A 24,441-nucleotide genomic window follows, 5' to 3' on the forward strand; every position below is an offset into this window, starting at 1 on the left:
TATTGAGCTCCTTAAACTATTTATTTCGCACTTGTAGGCTTCTTTGTCTCTTGAATGTTATAAAAAATACTTTTGATGTAGCAAAAAAAAAAAAAAAATTCGACCACAGGTGGAGAACAGACATATGGAAAAGGGTTGATTCATGAGGTTTAGGGCGAAAACGAGCTGGTGCTAGTTAATTAAGACTATGTCTGCCTGTCCTTTTTCGAAATCTCTGAGTGTTTTTACTATGTTCAAGGTTGGTTTACTTCGTTCCTTCTAATTTTAGGAAGCTGCAAGCATCCTCGCTTACGACTGAAGATTGAAATTTCATAGCCGGCCACATGGACGCAATGAGAAGAGAAAGGAAGGGAGCTACTACGTATATGGAGATGGTGAAAGATGCCATGGAGAGGACTTTTGGGCAAGGAGGGTACATCAGCATACACCCTACAATCTTCAACACCGTAGACGACTATCCAGCCCTAAAGCTCACAGACCAGGTAATATGTTGCTTACTAACGATGTTGCTCATGCTTTTAGGAGCAGTAAGTTCCCTGATAAGACCACGACCACCCCCATTATGGTGCATTCGCGCTGCTAGCGAATGGAAGCTCCTGCAGGGAGATCTCGGTGACGCGGTTGGGGAAAATGTTCCTCAACGCACAGATCTGCTTTGCAGTTGCGGCTCCAGTCCTGGCATAAATGCGCCGTTAGTCCTGTCATGGTGAAGTCTGGCACCATGGTGGGTCTCCTTTTTTATCCCACTTACATCAATTACGATTTTGTTACAACTGATAAGTAATGATTTTTTTCGCTTTTTCTTTTAAAAAGAGCAGTTTACAAATATCTTCAAGTAGACTGAAAATGTGAAAATAATGTTTCTTGCAGATCTTTGCAGTGTCTTTTTGTATTAGTACTGGCGCCAAGGCAAAGGAGCGATTTATGAATGTTGCCTCAGAAAACCTGCCAACTGTTTTCATGGTGACTGAGGGAAAACCAAGACCGGCCCTGTTCTGCGAGATCATTGTAAGGCTTCATGATGCAGAAGATATAAAAAAGGTGCACTTTACCCTTTGTTGTATTACACTTTTCTTTTTCAGCACATTTGCAGTAAATGAAGCCGTCCGTCTTTTGCTATTAATTTCCTTCCAAGGGCTCAGCTTACGGGTTGGCAGAAACTTCGGGCTCTCGGGACAAGTATTTCATTACCTGACCCTGCCCTCATGCACATGAGTATGTGCAGAAAGCATGGTCACCGGTTTTATGATCGACAGCTGGCTGGATCTGAGAGCATACCCAATGTGATAACAAGGTTTAAAATGGCACTGCCCTGCCAACCTGTTGGAAGTTTTCAAGAGAGCAAGCACACTGTCCTTGCCCTGTTGCTCAATTCAGTGGAAATTCAAGTTCAACGTGCCTTTAAAAAAAATTCTCCTCATAGGCCACTTCTTGCTTGCCTTTTTTATAGCAGCATTATAAGAAAATACTTGCGTTTTAGTTATATTTGTCGAGGGCTAGAAAACCGAGCAAATAGCTTTATATTTTGGTAGGTTCCTCCTGCTGAGCGAGATTTGGTGCAGCTGAGATGTATCTGATCGTAACTGGCCAACCAAAAACACTGCACATTCTGAATTAGTTGGCTTATGTGGAAAATTGGGGTACTTCATACTTGTTTTTATTCCTTTGTTTATTTTAAAGTAAGTATTAACAGCACTTCTCAAAGCACGGGCAAAACTAAATGTGATCACAAGCATAATGAGATGTGCTTGGAACGAATTACTTTCAGAAAACTGATAACAACATCATAGTCTTATTAACTGGCACTTCCTCCATGGCAAAAGCAAGCACCACGAGTCTTTTATTATCCCACTGACATCTTTGCAAATACGATTCTGTTTCTCATAATAAATTGGGAATCTTTTTTTCTTATCTCCTGCTTTTCTACAACGTAGTTTACGATTTATTGGCTCACTAAAGATCATCTATTTTTATTTCAGTTTTTTGCTGAGTTTAATCGCATCACAAGCGTCGATGCCGAGCAACTCTTTTTTTAAATTGCCTCAGAAAACCTGGCGACCGCCCTTGAACTGACAGAGGGCAGGACAAAGCCGGACATTTTCTACCAGACTGTTGAAAGGATGGATGATGTTAAAGAATCGGAGAAACAAGGTATACCTGCTTTACAATTTAGCCTTCATTGACTGTTAGCGGAAGTCCCAATCCAGCTAGCTTTCTATTGCAACCGAATTGGTGCCAACTCAGTTCATGTGATAGGTGGGTGCAAACTATGTAAATTAAATTCGAGATATCTAACAGTTATCTGTACGGCATCTGAAATTCCAAATGCTTCTGTACATTAATTTTAAATTGTGAGTGACCATCTGGTGATGAGTAACATTTTAAAAAAATGGGGGAATGGCTGTATTTAAAAAGAAATATAAATTTGCATTACTGATGTGATGCTTAAATAGAGCCTTCATATTTTGTGTTGAATTGCTGTGACACTTGGCACTGAGCACAATTGAAAGGATTAGTTTAGAAAACAATCTACTAGCATGGGTGATTATTCTGTTATTAACTGTGTGCATATGAGGAAACAAAATCAGGCCCTTATTTCTCACCTGGTAGGATTTTACTGCATGTTATTACTGTTTCACCCTATGTCCGGACGCAGCGGATGCTAAGAGCAATCCCATTTAATCGTGCTCTTTGAACATAGCACATAACACATGTCGCCGCGCCCACTCTCTAAGGACACATGACACCCGCACAGCTTTGGATTAGCTCTGATGGCTCGCAGCATCCGCTGCGCCCTGACTAAGGTGATACAGAGTATAGTGTAGATGGTGGTTGGACAAAAAAATTCTGAAGTGTCTGTGCTCTGTGGTATGAAAATATTTTAAAGGGATACTTAACGAAATTTGAAATATACCCGTCCTGTTCAGATATGGGCTGAATATGATCAACAATATCCGTAAATGACGATCTCACGTTTCTATTTTGAGCCTGAAGGCTGAATTTTTCGTTATAAACGAAATACCTTTCTGGCTTTAATGCAAGGCATTAGATGAATCCGTGTTAAGAGCCTTTTCATATACATCAACCGCATCTAGGAGTTTTAGATATCGCAGTGCCCCCGAAACTTACTGTTGACCGGAGATGGTCCATCTTTTGCGTTGTTTGTGCTACTCCTTTGCTCACCAGTCGAACAACGTGGTGAAGTTTGGGTACCCGATGATGACCTAGCCTGGAGAGGATATTCCAGCTGCTCCAATGACCAATTTAGCTTTGATTTGCCAAGAACAATATTAGGGTAACTGGTTTGGGGTGTTAGGTTTAGGGAGTATGTACTGAACCTGTTTCAGGTAGTCTATCAGTTACCTGTATCTGCTTATCATCAGTTACTTGTATCTACTCTAAGGGCAGGCCTCTCTTTTTGTCAGAAAGCCTTCGATTTTATGATTTGTTTTAATTCCCAACCTTTGTTTCAGACGTTCCCCGCAGTCTATTCCATCGAAGTGTGTCGCAGGACCCCAACAGAGCGCGGCAGTGTGCTTTTTGTAAATCTGGCTTATGAGACAGAGGACCCTCTGGAAGCTGTGACACTTCGTGTCTGCCTGGCATGGGTTTTCGACCTTCAGTAGTTCGTTAAATATTTTTGCACATTTGTTTGTTTAGAGAGACTTGTAGGTCTCAAACATTCAAAGCTGGGCTGCATGGACACAAAGCTGCTGACCATCCTAAATTTAAAAAAAAAAGTTTTTTTCCACACATGTTGTTAAAAGAATGTTGTTCTGGGCTTGTGTAATGCATTGAAGGAATGCATTCGCATTTAAGTGAACATTATTTTTACTTTCTTGAGCACATGCATTCCTGAAGGACTAAAACCCATGGCAAAAGTTTTGTTCTGTTTTTTTTTATTTTTTTATTTATAAATATAGGGTGACCCAAGTCACCGGGCTCGATCAAAAAGGGGCCGTAAAAATCGTCGCCTTCACGTCGTAGACCGTGGCAAGTTTATTCGCCCTATTTACAGAAAAAGAGCTGCGCTTTGTAATTAAAAAAACTACCTGTGAAATACACCTATGACGAAAAATTTAGATCGCTACGTACAGGCGTCAATTTTTACGGTCCATTTTAGGTCGAGCCTAGGGACTTGAGTCATCTTATATACTAGTAATTTCTTGAGCAGATATGTTCCTACAGGCCAAAAACCTTTCCCAGTTTTTTTTCTTTTTTTTTAATTTATAAATATACTAGTAATTTTACTGCCTCACATTTTATGATTGGGAGCTCTTTTACTAAGGTGTTTGATTTTTTATAGTCATTTTCATTAAAAAAGGGAACAAACGACATTAAAAAGAGGTGTCTCTTGTTAGCTTTTTTTTCTCTACAAGTTTTCTTATTTTTGAATGGATATTAGGGTGTCTACAATATGTTTTAGTGCTGTGAAACGAGCCAGAACAATCAGATCCTGCATGTAGAAAGCTCAATTAAGATTTCACCAAATGTGAATTTTTCCTGCAAAAAATTTCAAAACTTAGCTCCCTTCACATGGAAAATAAGACCAACAAACTGGCCAGTGTCAATAGCAGTCATGTCTGCAGATGATAGAGTTAGCGATGGTTGTAACTCCCGGTAGGCACAACGAGCAGATGAGATCGCCTTCTGCTTCCCTTGCTTAGAACAAAATGACGTCGCAGTTTACAAGCATTGCTAACGCTGCAAGCATGTCCACCGTAGGCCCTGGCAAGTTCGTCTAATTTTTCACAGGAAGGAGGCGAAATTCCTTACAATTTCAACAGGTAACATGCACATTCAATGAATGCTTTAACTTTTAATGTGCAGGCACCAATGTTTCGGGCTCGTTCAGCAGCACTAAGAACCATTGTAGATTCCTATATATATGCTAGTCATGTAAAATTTCGGCAAGTTCTTCAGTGCCAAGATGGCAGTATTTTCTTGTATACTTTCTTGTGATGTGCAATTGTTTTCATTTACAGTGTTGTGTAGTTCTAGAATAAATATATTTCCACAATGAAAGTCCTAGTTTTTTTTTTCTACATGGTGCAATGTTTCGTAAAATGGTGATGTTAGCTGTAAAAAAACCGGCCTGAAAGTTCTACGAGTGTTGTCCGCATATCCAGTCTTCGCAGCTTCTTTCACAACAAAGGCTTGCTTTTTCCAAATAAAGGTGTGCGACTTTTCATATGTACTGCAATATTTAGCTGTGAATGGGAGTGAAAGGTCTGAGGTATTGAATACCTCCCTGCTCTGAAAAGACACTTTGTGCAACTTTTCAGAAGATATACCTTTTCAAACAAGTTGCACAATCTGCCTTTTTTGAATAGGAAGCTGTTCAATGCCACAAACCTTTCACTCCTATTCACAGCTAAAGTTGTCGACAAATATTTCTTCCCGTATTTTTTTTTCTATTTTTTCTCGAGACAATTTTGACGTATCGTTTATCGGTTATTATCGATTTTCATGAAACCGGCTTCGACGGTTAACTTTCGAAGTCTATCAATATTCACCGAGGACCCAGAACCATGCTTATGTGATTCAGAAGATTTTGTGAAATTCGAAATGAGACGAATATCCCTGTCAGACGGTTAACTCAAATGCCATTTAGGTCAAAGGCCTCCGAGATTCCCAAAGTTCACAAGCCCTCAGGTGCCAGACGTATCGGAGAACATCTCGAATGCCATTTAGGAGTTGTTTATTGCAATTGTAGTTTCTGATTTGTTGGACACGACGGTCACCCCTTTATCAAAATAAATGGCTCGCTAAACAAAATTGGTAATGTATTGCAATTTATTTTTGTAAAAAATATTATGGGTAAGTCTCAACACAATCAAGCACTATTGTATATTTTTATATAAAACCCCTTACTGTAACTAATTTGTGAGACTGCGAGCGAAAACGCAAACCTCATACATGTATTGAATAGGCATATTCAGAGGTACGACTGCGTTTGCATTTTGTTTTTGTGTGTTCCAATTATAAACAGATAGCCCGTATATTTTATATGGATCCTCACAACTCGCTTCCGTAGTTCGTTGAGACGCTTCGTGCTTGATGTAGCAAGAGCTGCCCTGGGCGTTTATTAGAGATCGTGGATGTCAAAGACATCAAGGTGAAGCGCGGACATTGTCAGGGCGTCTCACTCTGGACGTCAAAACAACTTCTGGAAGAAAACGCATAACAGAGGTCGCTGAATACCGATGAGGTGAAGGTTTTGCTCATGGCATTGTTCGGACGTCTTGTGCATGATAATAAAAGACCTTCCCAAAGAAAAAGTAGAACTGACGTCGGCTACTGTAGATGACGTCAAGGTGCGGCTCCGGAGGTTCAGGGTTAAGGGTAGCTGGACGTTTGAGGCAGAGGATGGGCGATTAACGCACCTTCACCAATGTCTGTGACGAAAACAGACCACATTTTGTTTAGTGTGACCGTTTACTGGCTGTTCAAAAGCACCGAAACTCTCGTGGTCCCGCGGGAGTACAAGCCCCCCCCCCCCCCCCCCGCGGGACCCAGCGAAGATTGGCGATGATGATGATGCAAGATGAACCGAAGACAGCGTCACATTTGTTCGTCAAAGCACATAAATAAATAAATAAATCTATCCGTCCATCCGTCCGTCCGTCCGCATCCCCATCCCCATTCATCCCTCCATCCATCCATCCAGACTTGTACACGTTACTGAAAAATAGTAAGGGATTACATTTACAATTACTCAAGGCTAAATTGAAATTTATTACAATTACAATCACCCTCCCATAAAAGTAACTGACCGTTACCCCAAAAAGCAATCCGTTACTTTCGTGGCGTTACATTCAACATTATTGACCTCAGGTAAGAAACAAAGGGAAGAGGGTTATTCAAGTTCTTATTGTTTCAACCTGTTCCATTTAGTGGCCTTGACTATATTGAGCAACAGCTCACTATCGAAAGTCTCGTGAGACATTTAGCGTTATTTCTTACTCCATATGTCGACTGCTACGCTGAACACCCTTTGAACTGAGGCACTGGATGGGAGTGGCATATTGTGCCGCACGAATGCTTTATGATCTGCATTGAGCTTCTTCAGCGCAGCAATGGAAGTACTATTTACGAAAAGATATTTACTTATATGACGAAGGAAAATTTCGTCGTCGCAGCCCTTGCCTGATATTCGAGAGTTTTAGTAGATCGTTTCGATATCTCCGATGCCCCCGATATCGATATGAAGAATGCACAAAGGTGGCGGCGGAGTATCGGGTGTCGTTATCTGAGTCATCGGGCTGATCTCCTAAAATTCTCCATTGTCGAAATCGTGAAGCTGTAGAAGTCGTCATGCAATTAGCCAAAACTAGATTAAGAATTGATTTATGTCCATCTTACTATGCCGTCATATATTGTCAGACAATAGAAAAACACAGTTGTAACCGTAAGCTGATAATTAAATAATAAATAAGCTTTGACTCAATATTCTTCTTTCTTTGGTTCTGAACAGGTCGAGCCTCGGTTGAGATATTGATGAATAAAAAAAAAGTTTCCAGTATATAAATATAAGTAATCGGGAAAAAAAAAGGACACCCATAATAACAATTAGAACGTCGGTTAAGACAAGGAAATCTAAACGCATGTTTGCCGTGTGTACCTCTCTTGATGTCGTTTAAAAACGCACGGAGCACGAACCAACCGCAGTTTACTCCGGTGTTCTCCAGACACACGTCCGCTGATGCCACGGGCAGCGAAGGACAGAGAATAAAGCCGCACAACGACCCCACTCGCGAGTTTCACTCTTCCTCAAGCCCAGAATATCAAGTCTACGTCAGTTAACCTTATGTTTTATTTGTAAAAATATCTCCTCGAAGTAAAATGCGTCCTGCTGGGGTAAAAACAGGAAGAAGAAGAAAGGAAGATTATTATCACTTCTGAAGTGCTCGCAAAAACCTGCCTCACAAAAAGAGTGACTGAGATGCAGATAACCTGGCTGGAATTCACAAATAAAGTGGCCAATCCAAGAAGTTGGACTGCAAAAAGTAAATAGCTTTTAAAACAGGATCAAGTAAGGTGAAAGTAACAGAAAAAAATACATCCTGTTTTCTAAGAGAAGATGATAAGTCTGCAGCAACGAACGAGGATGCTTCTGGCAATAACACCTTCACATATTATCATATCACCTTTGGTGGATTTTAGGGTAGACCGAGCGTTGTCTCGTGTTGTGACCAGGGTCGCCAGGTGGTTTCCAGCTGAAACCGCCAAAAGCCAGACAGTGTATCCCAAAAGTAGCCAAATCCCCCAAAAAATATGTAGCCCAAAAGTAGCCATATTCTGCAGAGCCCAAAAAATCGTGCGCTCGAATGTGCAAGCTCAATTCTAAGGTATTGCGTCTGCATATCTAGGGTTTAGGGGCAGCTTGCAAGATGTACGACATCTTGAAATGTATTCAACGTTTTATTTAAACCACAAAAGCACAAAAACTTTCCACGCGCATTCTTTAAGTCTCATATTTATGAAGCACTCGTTCGTGCCCAACTTACTCGCCTCGTACATGATTTCCGTGTTAAAACGGGAAAAACTTCTTCATTACGGATGATGTCCTTACAGAACTCGTCCTTCCCAAGGAAAGCAAACATAACAGAGAGTACGTTTTGAAGAGTTGGAAGGGAGATGTTCTTCTTTGGGCCTGACTTTGTGAGTGACACGCGACTAAATACACTCTCCACGGCGGCATTCGACATGGGCAGTGTCGGGAATGCGATGTCAAGTTCGGATAGCAACGGAAACAGGGCTGCTCCTGCATATCGATCTTGGCCATGTTCGGAATATTCATTGTCTCAAATCTGTTGTCTTTTGATATGGCTCATTGTGTTTTAAGAAACCTCCATGTTTCGCGGAAAACCTCCTTTGTTATATCCGGTACAGCACGAGTTATCGGGCGACATCAAATTCTGCAGGATGCCTTGAGTTGCCTTTAGTATTATTTTTCCTCGGATGAGGTGCTTCCTGTAGGAGGATGGTGGGAAACTCGAGGAAATAAAAGACGCCTGTAGGAAGCAGAAAGAGCTTGGTAGCATAAAAGAAGCCACGATTAATAGAAAACCGATATCGTCGGAGCTGAATCTAGGTCACGGTAGTTCTTAAAGGTTTTGGCATCACGCCCACGAATCGTCACTCCGAAAATCCCTGAAAAGGGGGAATCCGGAAAGGGTGGACTGTCGCTCTGTGTCCACGCTGAAGTGTGTTTTCTGCATCTAATCTAAACCAAGCAAAAAAAAAAAGTACCGCGTTAGGATTTGAAGTATAGCCCAAAAAAAGCCACATAGCCAACCGCCCGATTTCGACGCCAAATGCATGACAAAGTAGCCCGATTTGGCTATTATAGCCCAACCTGGCAACCCTGGTTGTGACATTATGAAAATGGTCGTAGTCACTATAACCGAGAAGGACATTGTTAATTATTGTCTGTGCATTTACAGCCTCCACCTTCTCGAAGAGGCACACAATCACTTGGTGTCCTCCTCTCCCCGTCTTCGATCGCAAAGAAAAAAACAAAGGGGCTATACCCCTCCCCCCCCTTTTGTTCACTTTTTTTTTGTGAAATTGTTTATTTTGATCTTTTGACATTGTTGTTAGGGCCTAAAAAATAGGTTCAGGGTCTTGGTGTTACAAAAAAGACTTTGCGGAACTGAAGAGTGCCCAAGCCTCCCTTTGCGGTGGTCCATTTGCGTGACAATGTGACTGCGCTCGGCTTTACCAAAATAAAAACCCTTTCTTTAGGAGGGGGGGGGGGCGGTCCTAAAAAAAATGCAACGGATTACAAGGAATCTGTTACGTAAAAAATGTAAGGGAATTACTTTAAAATTACTCTAGAAAGTATGTAATTATTCCCTTACAAAATTACTGATAAATGTAAGGGATTGCAAGTAATTTCGTTACTTATAACGGATTGCGTACAAGTCTGCATCCATCCATCCATCCATCCCTATTTCTATCTCTCTCTATATCAATACACACACATATATATCTATATATATATATATATATATATATATATAGTGCTCCACGAAAGGTGGACGACTTCGAAATTGCGAAAACTACAACAAAAGAATACTTGTGTCGTGGTAGCCCTGGGCCAAGGGCCTATTTAGGAAAATTATCAAAGTCCGGGATAATTAAACTGTTCATTATTTTTGCGTAATTAACTATTTAATATTGCAATTAAGGGCATGGTTTTTATTAGAAAATTGCTCAGCGTCATCGAAAAACACTAGATCAACAAATTGTATAACGATAGAAGGCACGCGCAGAATTTTACAGCTTCCTGAAATACCGCACAAATTCGACGGGTTTTAGGTTTCGGTTTGCAATCGGAGCGCGTATCGGCCCCGACGGCATCGCGCACTGTGGGGAAATAGTGCAACTAGCCTCTGCTGCGTCGCACAATGACAGCACAGCAGAGGCTGGCTGTACTATTTCTTTAGTGCAACCCGATATAATGGAGCGGCCGGGATTCCCTTCTTTCTGAATCTTAAGTAACATATAGAAGCGCCCAGGTACGGCGTGTTTAGCACTTAGCCCCTGTAAAGTTTGGTCGGTAATTTCGCCTTGTTTCTCTAGCTAGATAAGTCGCTGGTGTATAAATTCGGCATGCTGACTAGTTGGATCGTTGTTTAGAGGACGGTAGAATTCGGCATCGCTTAGTTGTCGATAGCCTTCTTTTATGCAATCCAAGGTGTTGAGTATAACTATGGCATCCCACTTGTCAGATGGTTTGATTATAATATCTTTTTTGTTACGTAGATCCTTGAAAGCAGTGCGTTCGAAAAGCGAGAGGTTATAGTGATGCGCTTGCTGATTTCCAAAAGCTGACAAAATGTCCTTTTGAACCGCCTGGATATAAAGGTCTAGATGCTTTTCTCTGTTGAGACAGGGAGTTCACCCAGACGATGTCGAAAGCAGAGGAGATGCGCTTTGATTGGGGTTTTTCAAAATAAGAATTCCTGGAGCCGAAGGCTTCGTGCGAAATTATTAAGATCCTGGAGGTGCGTGAAATCGTCGCACCGGCCTGAGGTCAGGCAGTAGTTAAGACCCCTTGAGAGGAGCGACTCTTCGTCGTGGGTTAGCTGTACACTAGATAATTTAGCTATGCTGCTATGATCAAGGGAGTTATTCTGCATCCACTCACCGTCATCGAGGGACATTTAACATTATTTCTAGCTGTGTTAGAGAATTCGTTGTACTGTACGTCTTTTTTTTACGTCTTAAGGTTACCATGGGTATCTCTAGCTAATTTACTAATCTTTACCTCCCTGACGATCCCACGTTTATTTTCCTCTGCTGCTGCGGTTTCACGCGCTGACAGTTCGTTGGCGCGACGCAAATTACTTTCAAACCTTTGAACATTCGTCGAAGTTGTCTGACAGTGAATTTTACCTTCTTTACTAAATCAAGAGAAGCATTCGTAAGCACCGCATTCCATTTTTTTAAATCGCTTTCGGAGAGATTTGTCATGCAAGGTGGAAAACAAATTTGCAAACCCCCGGGAGCAATGCGCGTCGAGGCAAGTCTCAATGGTATGCGGCATAGGACTCGTGGTGTATCCTTTGGTCCGCGAACTTCCTCATTCCTAAAAGAAATGTAGTGAAAATGTAACAGGTATCTCACTCAAAACAGGAGGAGCTTGTGATGTGCTAGGCGGAGACCGTTACTCCTGCTGCGCGCAGAGAGCCGCGCTGTAAGTCTTGCACAGATTGAAGCTCGCTTGAGGGGCAGGCTCGGCGATCTGGCTCCTCTGTCCGGCAGGGCGTCCGCTGGCGTCGTCTTCTAAGCAAGTAGCTGCCTCCGACGAGGGCTGGAGCGTCAGGGTGGTTGAGTGGCCGTCAGGAAATACGTGGTCCGGCTAGTCCGTAGGCCCAGCGTCATCTTCTCGGGAAGATGACGTCGGGGACTTGATTATCGCCACGCAATTGGCGTCTGCAGTTTTTTGGCTACCTCTTCGTTTTCGTTCAGTCAGATCTTCCACTCTTGTATCATTTTTTTTTTGCCAGTTGTACTCTGGGGGTTTGCACTTCGGGCTAGGCCCCAAATAATGGGCTTTTGTGGTGATAACTGTGTCGAGTCTATCGTGGGGCTCTTGAAGGAGCCAGGTGTTTAAATTAGCATAATACCTTGACGTCATGGGCCACCTGATGTAGCCAAGTTGTGTCAATGTTTCGTGATATGTAACCAGTTTTGAAAAAGGTCTGTTTCAGGCCGAAACGTCAACGAACTTTACGAATAATATGTTTAAAAAAAAACTCCAACAACCGTCTAGAGTGCGTTTTCCTGCCATATATACTTTCCGTCATCTTGCGCTACGTCTTTTTTTCTCTCTCTTTCTCTTTCTATTTATATATATATATTGTAGCGGTGCTGCTGAGGCGCGTGCTAGAACCCACCGAGGACAAAGAAGCGCGTGCAGACGACTCGTGAGACACGTCTAATCGGGTCTAATTTGGTTATGGACGTCCTCTTGTAAATTAAAAACGTAACATTTGGTGTCAGAAGTTGGATTTCTGGTAAGGCACCTCATGCTACCCGGAAGGCACCTTGTCAGGATGAAACTCCTGTGTAACATTATCGTCACTGGCGTCTCAATGAGCCATAGGATCACGGCTTGATTACCTGAAGTCGCAAATCGCCGTGCCGCACCTTCCACGGACAAGTCATCACTTCGCCATGATGTTCACGACAAGTTTGTGGCCGTGAAATGAAGATCCTGCTTTGACCGATGGCCACTTTTGCATCCCAGACCTTCAGGCAGTCAAGGCGCGTAAGTGCGCGCTGGTCTTGAAATCTTTGACTGTCGTTGTGGCCATTCAACGTAGGAAGGTCATCAGCGGCAATCTTCTAAAAAACGTTCCAGCGTCTCCTGGGCTTCGGCGTCACCGGCGCATTTCATGTTCGGTGTTCATTTCAAAATGCGCAAATGTGCAGTGTTATTTTACACCGATATGATCTGTGCCGGCATCGGAGTTATCAGGCATTTCATCGAGAGTGACGAAAATAGAAGCTAGCGGCTGCCAAGTCACAAGTCTCCGGGCATCAACTTCAAAAAGCGCCAATGTGCTGGATTTCGGTGTTGAGGAGGAATTTCGATGTTGGCGTGAAATTCGTGAGCGTGGAGAAGAACAACGGCAACGACACCAGCGAAAAGAACTGTCTATCTTTAATGGAACGTGACGAGGTTGTTTAGCAAAATGGAACCAACCTAGGAAGAAACATCACTAAAAAACTCCGAGGGGAAATAGTGTAGCGGTGCTGCTGAGGCGCGTGCTAGAACCCACCGAGGACAAAGAAGCGCGTGCAGACGACGCGTGAGACACTTCTAATCTCGTCTAATTTGGTTATGGACGTCCTCTTGTAAATATATATATACTGTAACAATATATATATACTGTAAATGACTTAATTTTGGGGGGTTCAATATTTTGCGATTTAATGAAAGCTGTATTTTTGGAATAATTCGAAGATTCTCATTTTCGCGACGCGGAGGGATGACAATATAGATTTAATGTGTTTACATTTTACGCGAATTGTTCGCGGGAACTATTTTTCCCGAATTGTAGGCGATTTGCGAAAATTCGGTTTCCGCGAAAATTAAGTCGGTTACCGCATATGAAGTGTTCTTTTTAGCTGAACCGGAGTTTTAAAAAAAGTGGGAAAATAAAGGGTTTTTCACTAAGTGTTTAATATGATTCGGCAGGCATTAGATAGGAAAATAACCGTTACTATTTTCATAATAATTACCTGAAACGTGTTAATTAACTTTTAATTTGTGTAATTAGGACATTTTTTCATGTCAAAACCTTTGAGCCGGTCTTATGTCAAAACTAATTTAATTTCGTAGAATTCTCGCAACGAACCCTTATTTCGCTATACTCGTTGCCGAATTCTGCACTTTTATCGTGCTAATGTAGGAAATTTTGGCTATAGTGGTCAACTCTCGCGGGTTCGCCGGACTGAGTAGAAAAGAGTTGGATTAAATAGAAACTTCGGAGGCAGATATCTCGGAACACGGGCTGGTTATGCGAATTCTACCAAATAAAACGGTCTTGGCATACGAGCGCCTTAAGTTTATAACAAACACATATCACATAATTACTGTAATTAAAAAGTTTACCGAATTTTTGTTTATTACCCTCATAATAGTGGTCATTATATTCCCGTATACCGTCCGTCGGGTAACATAAACACGTAATGAAAACCGCATTCCTATATTTTCCACCGTTATTTCAAAACCCACTGCAGTTAAGAAAAAAAAAACACTGTATATTCATGCCCGCACGAGTGCGAGTCAAATGAATACATAAAAATTGCAATGGCACTCTTGAATATCATATCGTTATCCTTCAAGTCTTCACCCTTCTTACCGATCATTAAAACAGTGTCCAACAGGTATCAGCACAGTGCTGCAAACCAGCGTTACGCCGCCGTAGCAGCTTAAAAATAGACATTCAATTTGTGTCAAAAACCAAAGAGCAGCTTTCTGTAATTAGATTTTTAGGTAGTGAAGAAGTGAAAACCATTGAAACCCATCGTCGAATGAACTTACATTAAAAAAGGTGATTGTCTGCCACTCTAGCAAGTGTTACGAATAATTAGGGTAACCAAAGCTGCATGAGCTCTTGGACACTCTCCTGGATTGCTGAGGCTAATGGTAAAAAGGAGTCTATTGTAGCACTTGAAGGTAGACTAATAAAAAGTAGCCGCGCCAAAATGAATCATTTTTTTTTTACATTTCACAACGCCGCTTATAGTGCTCTTCCTTAGTGATTGATACATTTTGTGCTGCTCAAGTAATCAATGGGGAGACAGCCATCTTGTGTGCCATTCTTGTGGTACTAAAATTTGAAGGAAATGTGTATTATTTTTCATTTGACCAACCCTTTCATGTAGTGCCCGCCGCGTTCAAAGAGTGCGGTTAAAAACGAAGGTCACAGGGTGATTGTTGGGAGAGTCCATAATAAATTGGATACTAAGGCTCTTTATTCAGAAGAAATGTTTTTTTTTGCAAAAACAAAAAGCGCACTATCAATATTTATAAGCAGACAGGCTGCAAAAGAAATAGGATGTTCAAAGTGAATCATACAGATATTAGTATGCTGCATAATTTTTTCAAAGATTCAAATTGATCCGATGAAAAATGGCAAAAGCCAAAAAAGTGACAGTGCCCTTTAGCCTAGTAGGTGAGACGCATCATTCGTTTAATATATATGGAATTTAATTTCCTGAAGTATGGAAAGCGTATTTGGTTAGTCTTTCGCCAAGCCATATTAAGAACAGCACACCATTTTTTACGCAAAACCAAACATTTGCTCCACTCGTATGTGTGCTCTATGAACAGAAATTCGCGGAATGTATTCAATCAAGCTTTATGTATTATGTTTCCGTAGAGGCTGCGAGGACTTCAAGAAGTCAACAGAGCTGGCAAGTTTGATGAGCCAGGATATCTTATCCTTGGAATCAGTCGCTATGCTCCAAGGACTGGCGCTGCACATGACTACCTCGAAGAAATTCTCCAGTAAGTCGATATTTGGTTTTCACAGTAAAGGTGTACACAAATTCCTGCTGAACAGATAAGAAAAGTATGTATGATCATGCACTGTGAGCAATCCCGTAGTGCGGCCTCTTCCTGTGAATAAGTCTAGGCTTTCTATCTAAATTTCCCATGGTGCGTTTTACATAACGGTGCGATTTATGAATATTTTTCTTTTGTCTAGTAATTATACAACTTATTTCTGCCAACATACCATGGGAGCCGTATTTCTCGTCCGTTTTGTACGCGACAAAAGTAAAACGTGATCCTGCATGCATTTACACATACACACGCTTCGTAATAAATATAGTTTTGCCGCGCGTTGCGTATAAAGAAGTGCGACTTATTTGCCAACTTGGTCGTGAAAACCGTTGTTCATAGGCAGGTACGACTTATACAACTCTGTGACTAATGGGACGAGAAATACGGTAATGCTAATATCCAATTGGAAGAGGTGAGGCGACAAATACGTTTATTGATGGCCATAAGCGATCGCGCTGTGGCGTAGCTTGTAGTTGACTGGCTCGCAACCGAAGGGTTGTGGCTTCGAATCCCGCCTAAAATTCTTCAAAATTGTCTTGAAGGCAACTCAATTTGTTTATAAAGAGAAATCATTTGTAACATGCCGCGGACTTGAATTCGCATTATGCATTGTGTATTTTAAATTACTCTCAGTCCACGCCTTGTGTCACGTTTCGCGTGAGCGTTCTTGGCTGTTTAAAACTTCCGCGCGATTTCATGTGGCTGCGACGTTATGCCTTTATCGAAAAATTATGGCTTTTGGCGACCGCAATTTTCTGGTCACGCCACCGACGGCGGCTTTTCGCTGACACGAACTCTTTACGCTATCGCATGAATGTTACAACATCCAAGAGCAACATATAGACTCCGTTCTACTTTAAGTTCGACTGCAACCGACGCTACGATTCGACATATCCCTTCAAGGAGCACCCAAAGCGCAACTGTCACGGCATTCATCGTCTTTGTGCCTTTGTTATCGCCGATTGAAATCAATCACGCCCAACAAAAAAAGTGCAGGATTATGGCTCATTCGCTGTGCCCGCTTCGATCCGCCGGTGATAGAAATCGTACAAAAACGACGAGCGCAATGGCGAAACACCTTTTGCACAGCTTTATTGGCTTTATTAGATGGCAACGTCGGCTGCGGTTGCACTTAGAATGAAACAAAGTACTAAGACCCTCGAGCACAGAACTTTGTGGCGTAGACATACAGGCTTTGTTTTTGTGCTTTATTTGTGTTATTAAAGCCGTCAAACCTGCCTTAATGCTTTTTGCGCATGAGAGCTATACGGCCAGGCGGGTATAATATAAGGGGATAATTCTTATAAGTCAAGCAATAAACTAATACTCGTTCCTTACTTTTTTAATTTCTCAAAAATACATGTTTTTATTGGTAACACGTAGAGGGTCATCGAAATCCACTAAAACAATGACTATTAGAAAGACTGTGAGCTCGTCGGAAGTAGAGTGGCGCGCTAAAGCTACTACGCGTGCAACAGGGTTAAGGTTGGCGGGGTACAAAATGTGGATAGTAAGATACGTAAAAGACACGCGAGTCTGGTAGCCTTGTACCTGCTTCACGAGTGGTAAATTTAGCGCTCCGCCGTAATTTCCACGTCCTCGGAGTTTTTCCAAAAAAATTGAGCGGTTAAGAGGTTTTCGATGACGCTCAGGAAGTTCCATATTGGAACCCTAAGTGAATGTCGACTAATTAAAAAAACAATATCAATATGTTTTAGTTCTTCTGTGGTCTTAATATTATAATTAGCCCTTTGTACTATGTCCCCCTCGCCATGATGCTCACCTGCACAGACCGCATTAGTGAGGCTGTAGCATTTTTTTTAACACAAATTTGTAAAACCTAAGAAGTAACACCCTGTATGCATATGACCTGTCTCACAACCGCTGTCCTTAATAATCGTACTCGTGTTTTCGCTTTTTTGATTCTCCAGAAATGCGCCTATAGACGCTGTAGTAATCCGAACACACCTAGAAGATATTCCTAAAACAAGAAAAGGCTGCAAGATCACGGGTTCAAATGTGTACTCTAACCCGTTTAACAAATACGAGGTTTCCATGGTGAGAAAACTTATACATATATTGTTCGCCGGTGGAATATCAGCTGAGCCCGTTTTTTTCTGAATGCGCATTGAGCCCTAGTCGACTTATAAGAACATTCACTGACACGTAGTCGGTGACAGGTTAAGGACCAAATTGATGCAAAATCCGAGCGTGAGTTTTTTTTTACTTTGCCATTTTGGCGCAAGAAACCTCATGGGGCGTATATGTTCAGAAGAGAACTGACTTTTGCGTGTGCCTGTTACAAGTATTCTATTCCTGGGTTAATCTTTGATGTCAGCAAAAAAAATGCACACAAAAAAGCATAAAATGACAGACAAACGACAAATAAAATCTTGTTTTGTGATTACTTTTGCAATAAAAGTTTTTTAAAATCAGTATATTCAGACTAATCTGTTTTAAATCACGATTTAGGACATCCGTAAAATCCCGATCACCATTTAAGTCATTCTGATTTTTATTCTCCACCTGTTAAGCATTAACTGTTAGCATTAACAAGCATTAACGTCGGACTGGCACGATATTTTCGTTTTCTCAACTTAGAAAAAACTATGAGAACAATAGAACAATATGCCCATATGGTAGGTTCACGGAATCGGGAATAAAAGTGAGAAGCGGAACGTACTATCTCACACACGTTGGTTCCGATCTGTTTTTTGGCACACCCGCTTCAGGTGCAAGCTTTGGACTATGTACAAAACAGCTATGACCAATTCAGAGGACTCGTCCTCATGGTGTCATTTTCAATGAGCTTGCTCTTGGCGAAACCAAGGGTAATCTCTTCTGTGGACGGTTTCCAGATGGGAAGAGACTGCGAATTTATTCAAATACGTGATATAGCTGAGGTAAGGTACTCTTTCCTTCCCACTTGTGGGGATTGAAAAGGACGACAATAAAGGCCTACCGTAGCCGTGGCCTAGTGGCACGGAGCGTCCGCCTCGGCTACGGGAGGTGGTCGGTTCGAAGCCCACCGTCGGACACCCACCGGCTAAATGGGTACAAACGTCCCCCGACCCCGGCGCTCGGGTTTCCACCCAGGGGATGACGTTTGGGAGAGGTTCCGCAAACCCCCCTAAGCCTAGCTGCGAACACTTAACCGCAACCGGTCAGGTTGCGGCGGTATGCCGCCTTCGGGTGGCGTTGTTGCACTCGTGCAGACTCTCGTCCTTGGGAAACCAGGTGAAAAGTTGAACGCAAAGGCCCTCAAAAGCCAGAGCAAAACACGTGACAAACTGTTACACAACTGTCAAAAGAAAAGACAGCCGCTTCACTGGTGTCTACGCCCGTTCTAACCCGTGCTCGTCCTGAGCGCGCGCTGGCTTGACCCACCTCACGAGCCACCTTTATTGTCGTCCTTTTCAATCCCCACACACTTCACGTTTCCCCGTCTGGTTAAAGTGCTTCATCATGAGTATAGTGTTTCGCTCAAGTAAGCAGAAAGTCTGGGCGTACGTTTCAAATGCCCGGCCTCTGGCCGGCTCATTGCCACTCGTCGTTTGTGGGCTTCGCGTGCTCACTCTAAACTCACGAGTGACCAAATGAATCTCGAAACTGGAATGCTCGCGCTGGAGGCAAAACAACTTAATTTTGAAACTCTTCCCGGTCGTCCTGCTTATGTCGGTGACTCTGATGGTAGAAACTGAGAGGAGAAGACGAAAATACGCGAGTGGCGTCAGAACACCAAGCTTTGGCTGGAAATATTCGTTGGTAGCAGAGACGTGTATAGAGAGAGTTTGGTCAATGTGTGGCGTGGGCAGAGCCAGGGCGTGCACCAGACACAGAAAGTGGGATTGACGTGCTCTCTTGTCCAACCAGAAGCCTAAAAGAATCCCCTAGCGGTGGTTGCGAGGAACTGTTTTAATCAAAGGTATATATGTTGGTATTTGGTTTTAATAAGCGCGTAAGAGTAAACCGTAGTAACATTTCATGGTTGAAAATAGGATGCACGCGATGTTTTGATCATCATCATGCAGAAATATGTAAGAAACGAATGTGCCGCTCAACTCTGTTTCGCTCGGACAGAGTGCGATCGCTCGAACCGCAGATTCCCGTCCCTCTGGCTTGGCGTACGGATCATGTCGATCGTTCCGCTGGTCCCACTGTTCCAACATGATCTTGGATGACCGTGATCGAAACATCACGTGATCCATATTTTCAATCACCGAGAGTGTCTCCGGCGCACTTATTAAGTTTGTTTATCGCCACCACCACCAGGGTATTATCTCCGGCTTCTCGTTGGCCACATTCGAATTTGTTAAGACGCCCTGGAACACGCCCAGCCCGCTTTCGGCCAATGACGCCTCCTCAATTGTTTCCTATACATCCCAACAAATGGCCAAACTCTCTACATATACGGCTCCGGTTGGTAGACTCAAAGTTAGCTGCCTTTTCCTCTACTCGCTCTTCAAACAAGTTCGAACGCTGAACGCTGGCGTTCGGCAATCAGTGTTTGCGGTTTAAGGCGTTCGAACACGGAATAGAGACAAAGGCAGCTAACTCTGCATGATCCCCTCTTCCCTCCAGTAAGAGCTCGACGTTCTGGCGTCCCCTCAAGTTCTCATGTACTCCTCTCGCTCAGATTCTACTCTGATAAACCGTCCCAGATCAGGCTCCCGACCGGTAACATTTCCAGCAGTCGTGCGTATGGCGCTTCCTTTGTACGTTCCCAAGCGGCAAACATGTGTGTTCGGGACTGGAAAGTCACACACTGGGCTTTGGATATCTAAACATCAAAATGGTGTACAGCACTTTATACGAAGGAAACGTCAAATGGTAAAAGCGCAAGAACATTTTAGACGCCCTAGTAGTTTGAGCTCACTGTTTGCTTATGAAGGCATGGTTTGTACCGTAGCTTTATTTAAGCGACTTATATTTGTGTAGAGCTTTGAATTATCTCATGGCGTTATTTCATTCTTAATGGAAGCCTTCTATCGCTAAGATGTGCGTCGATAGCAAGATCAACAATACTGACCGGATCGTTCCAACCCAACACGTGATGCATGGATTTGACATCAAAGACGACTGGGCTACCACTTATGATAGCCCGGACACCATCATGTGGAAAGTGAGTTTCAAGATTATTTTCGGCCATTTCCCTTTAAGAACGAAGGTCTTGAAATGGAGCTCGAAAAGCCGTCTCGAATAGTTCTCGTTGATGGCTGTCTCAACATGACATGTTTTCTGTAGTTGGTAGGATTTGCTTTTACAGAAATTGCGGCTTTCCTCCGCTTTCGCTCCGGAATTCGTTTTTTTTTTTTTTTTTTTTTTTTTTTTTCGGAGGAAGTTTATTTTCCGCTTGATACCTTGGACAGAGGCTTGGAATTTGCTCGTCAGGTGGGTCCGTACAGCCACTCACACGCTCTGATGGCGATTGTCATGGCGTTAACTCTTGTTGTCAGTCCCCAACCTCTCAAATACGAGAATGGGCAGAAGACGACAGCGAGAGAGGAGGAAGGCTGCGCTTTTTGCGTGGATGATAACCTCACTAAAGCAATGTGCGGGCGCCGCCACGTTTATGTTTTTATAAGAAAAAAACTGCTTTTTGTCAGTTGCTGTGTTCTCCTTGGACGGTGCTTTATATGTAGAATACTTCGTTTTTGAATAAAACCCGACATCGTTGCAGATGTTTACGCTCCAAACGTGTGTCGTGAAAACCGAGTTAAGCCCGATTTTGGCACAAATCTGGAAATGAAATTGCACCATTTTTCGAATTACTCAGCCCCGATAACGCTTTATATATTCTGATATATATTCTGCCCTTCTATATTTTTTTAGCTATGAAAAATGTGTAAAACGAGAAGCTATTATCAAAACCTTGTTTCGAAAGCACAAGCAGGTGGTTTGCTCCTCTCTAGATGAAGTAATAGTGATGTATTCACAGACTGTTCATTCACTTCAGATATGTATGTACAAATATCGGACAGCACAGGGATGCAGACAAAAAGGCTGCGCATCCAGATTGTGTAAGCAACACGGACTTTATTAGAATAACTTGAAAAACACAACTGAGTTGGTATTCTATGTTGCAAAGCTTCGTTTTGTACTTTAATATAATAAATATCTCATATATTAAGGGAATAATAGATTTTATTGCGAATTATACTTTTATATCACTCTAAATAAAACCTGACGAACAAAAATTCCAATATACTTTCCGAAAAACCCGCTTTCTCTAGTATTAGCAGCTTGAACATGAGCACCCAAACGTTAATCCCCAAATCATGAAAAAAAAATCCGGAAACAAAGGACAAAGGATGGAATTATACGTCACACAAGTTAGGCAGTTTTGTTTTAAAGACAAAGAAAAACAGGGCCGGGAAAAAGGGGGGCTTACCTTATTGCAGAAGAGCGTCAAAATGTCGGTAATCAGCTTATATACAGTGTGTAGGTTCGTATTCATGCGTTCATGGACTACTTCCGGTGTGTGGTTCTATAGGGCTTCGTCTATTCATACCCGTAGATTAAGCTAGTTTTCAAACTTCTTGAGTCACCAGCTTTCGGCTTTGACTACACTATTGAGGAAATTCAATGAATGTGGTGGACGATTTTTTCGACATCATTAGGGTTTGGCGACATGTTCGTCCGCAGTCTTTTTTACCTCTCGTTCGCCCTAGTGCCTTTACCCGTAATTTAACACCACATAGAAAGTAATCTGTCGGGCTGAGTGACCTTCGCAATCTAGTCACGGACAGCGCGGGTCACATAGCGAACACGAGCGACGCGTAAGCGTTCGGCAGGGACTGTTGTTATGACAGATTGAAAGCAAGTTTCAGCCGAACATGGGCGTGGCTCTCACGTCCAATATATGCCCGACGTTGGCCCCTAGTAGGCGACGGATAATATTCAGAAATACCTTTTTCGACCCAGGCGGTGCCAGCTGGGCAACGTTGATAACTGATAATGGATTTGATGGACTATTAAATTGTCCGTGCACTTTACCAAGGCCCTGGACTGAAGCCCCTTTATACGAAAATTAGCGCCATCCTTTGAAGATTGCTGCCTGCTATCTTGGCGCGATCCAGGCGGCACTACAGTCGATGCGCGAGTGCAAAAAAGCAAAACATGAAAATAAAAGGTGCGCGTCAGAGCAGGAGGGAGATAGAATGCCTATGCTGTCGGAGTGCAGTGCATACTATGAGCTCATGCCGCCAATCAAATAACGCCGACTGTGCAACGTCACGGCTTTCATTGTCTTTCTTTGAGCACATCCTTCGAGGCTGGTTGACCGTTACAGTACGCTTTTAGCCTGCGTGTATGTATTCGCGCGTGTCTTTTAACCTTCGACTATGCTCTGACTCAAGTGTAGGAAGGCCATCTGCTATCTTGGCCCGATCCAGGCGGCACTACACTCGATGCGCCGCGGGTGTAAGAAAGCAAAGCATAAAAATACAAGCTGTGCGCGTCAGAGGAGGAGGGAGAAGGTGGCGCTACCTTTCTTATTCAGGGGCGTTGCCCTGGACACCGGTGCCATAAAAGGCATGATAATTAGTTTTGAACGTAGGTGGAAGACAGCGCAGTGTTATCTTCTTGACCACAGAGATTGGAGGCCTTAATGGAAAATTTTTGTCCTGAGAAAACGCTTTTTCTTGTGAAACTTATCATGCAACATCAAATTTTCGTGAAGAGGAAAAAAAAAAAAAACAAGTCAGCTACATTTTTTTTTAACTTTGGTTCGATCGCAGCTGACATTTTCGGAGGAGCTAAGCAAGTAGCACCGAAAGTACTTCGTGACGGTCCTTATTGGCTTAGACCGTTTGCTATTGCCGGCAAATACAATCACGCACAGTAAAGGCAGCGCGGTCCAGTTCTTTTTTTTTTTTTCGAGTGACTAATTTATCCGGTTATCGCAAATGTACAAAAGCGACGAACACCATTACGATGCACTTTTGGCGTCGCACGATTGGCTCTATCGAATCATAGAGTTTGCTGTGGTCAGACTTGACGTGAAACTATTGTACAGTAATCAGAAGTTATTGGGCCATTTTGAAAGCAGCGCATATGTGTTTTCTTTTTACTTACATCACTGTGCGTTGTTTTCAGCTATGCATGAGCACGAAGCAGTACCCCACCCTTCAGTTTGGAGTGGCCTTGTTTAACCTGGAGCACGAAGACGGAACCAAGAGGTGCAGCCAATTCGGACGTGGGCAATTCACCACCATGGCTGGTTATTGGCGCGCAGAAGGGGTGTCAAACTACATGAAATACGAAATAAGGAACCCCAACTTTTCGACGCTCCACCCCGCGTGCTGACAGATCGTAAAACATAATAACCAATAAAAGACAAAGGGGAACATATAATGTGGTGCTGGGTACGTTAGTACGTTCGTAAGGTGGCACGTTTGGGTAAGCATTGGCAGAGCCATATATGTAAAAAGTTTCGTCATTACTTGGTAAAGAATCGGGTGAAAAAAAGGCACGTAATTAATTGGTCGAAAGAATTTCATCGACCTTGGGCGATATGACTCACAGCTCTTGATACAAACCAATAACCACAAATACTTCCCTAGTTTGGAAAACATAATGGCGCTTCACGACAGGGACGAAGAGGAGGAACGAGACAAAAGAGTGCGCTAACTTTGAATGGTCTAATCGTCAAAAATTCAGGGGTATAAATACTCTGCCTGATCGCGCCATTCAACCAATCCCATGCCACGCCAATGCTCGCAAGAACGGTGTATCTTTGTCGTCCAAATTGATCGACGCCACGCTGACACATCGATCCCCGTAGTTTGTTTGTTTTTTATCAGATCTTCCGCTATAATTTCTCTTACCGTCTTATCTCTATGCTTTCT

The 24,441-nt window shown here is 42.7% G+C and overlaps 1 pseudogene; it reads left to right on the forward strand.

The window, feature by feature from the left end:
• LOC115317229 overlaps positions 1 to 23,899 on the forward strand; it is a 67,715-nt pseudogene extending 43,816 nt beyond the window's left edge.
• The last annotated feature ends 542 nt before the right edge of the window (positions 23,900 to 24,441 follow it).

Source organism: Ixodes scapularis, unplaced genomic scaffold (assembly GCF_016920785.2).
Source record: "Ixodes scapularis isolate PalLabHiFi unplaced genomic scaffold, ASM1692078v2 PGA_scaffold7__128_contigs__length_106722199, whole genome shotgun sequence".
NCBI classification, from domain to species: domain Eukaryota; kingdom Metazoa; phylum Arthropoda; class Arachnida; order Ixodida; family Ixodidae; genus Ixodes; species Ixodes scapularis.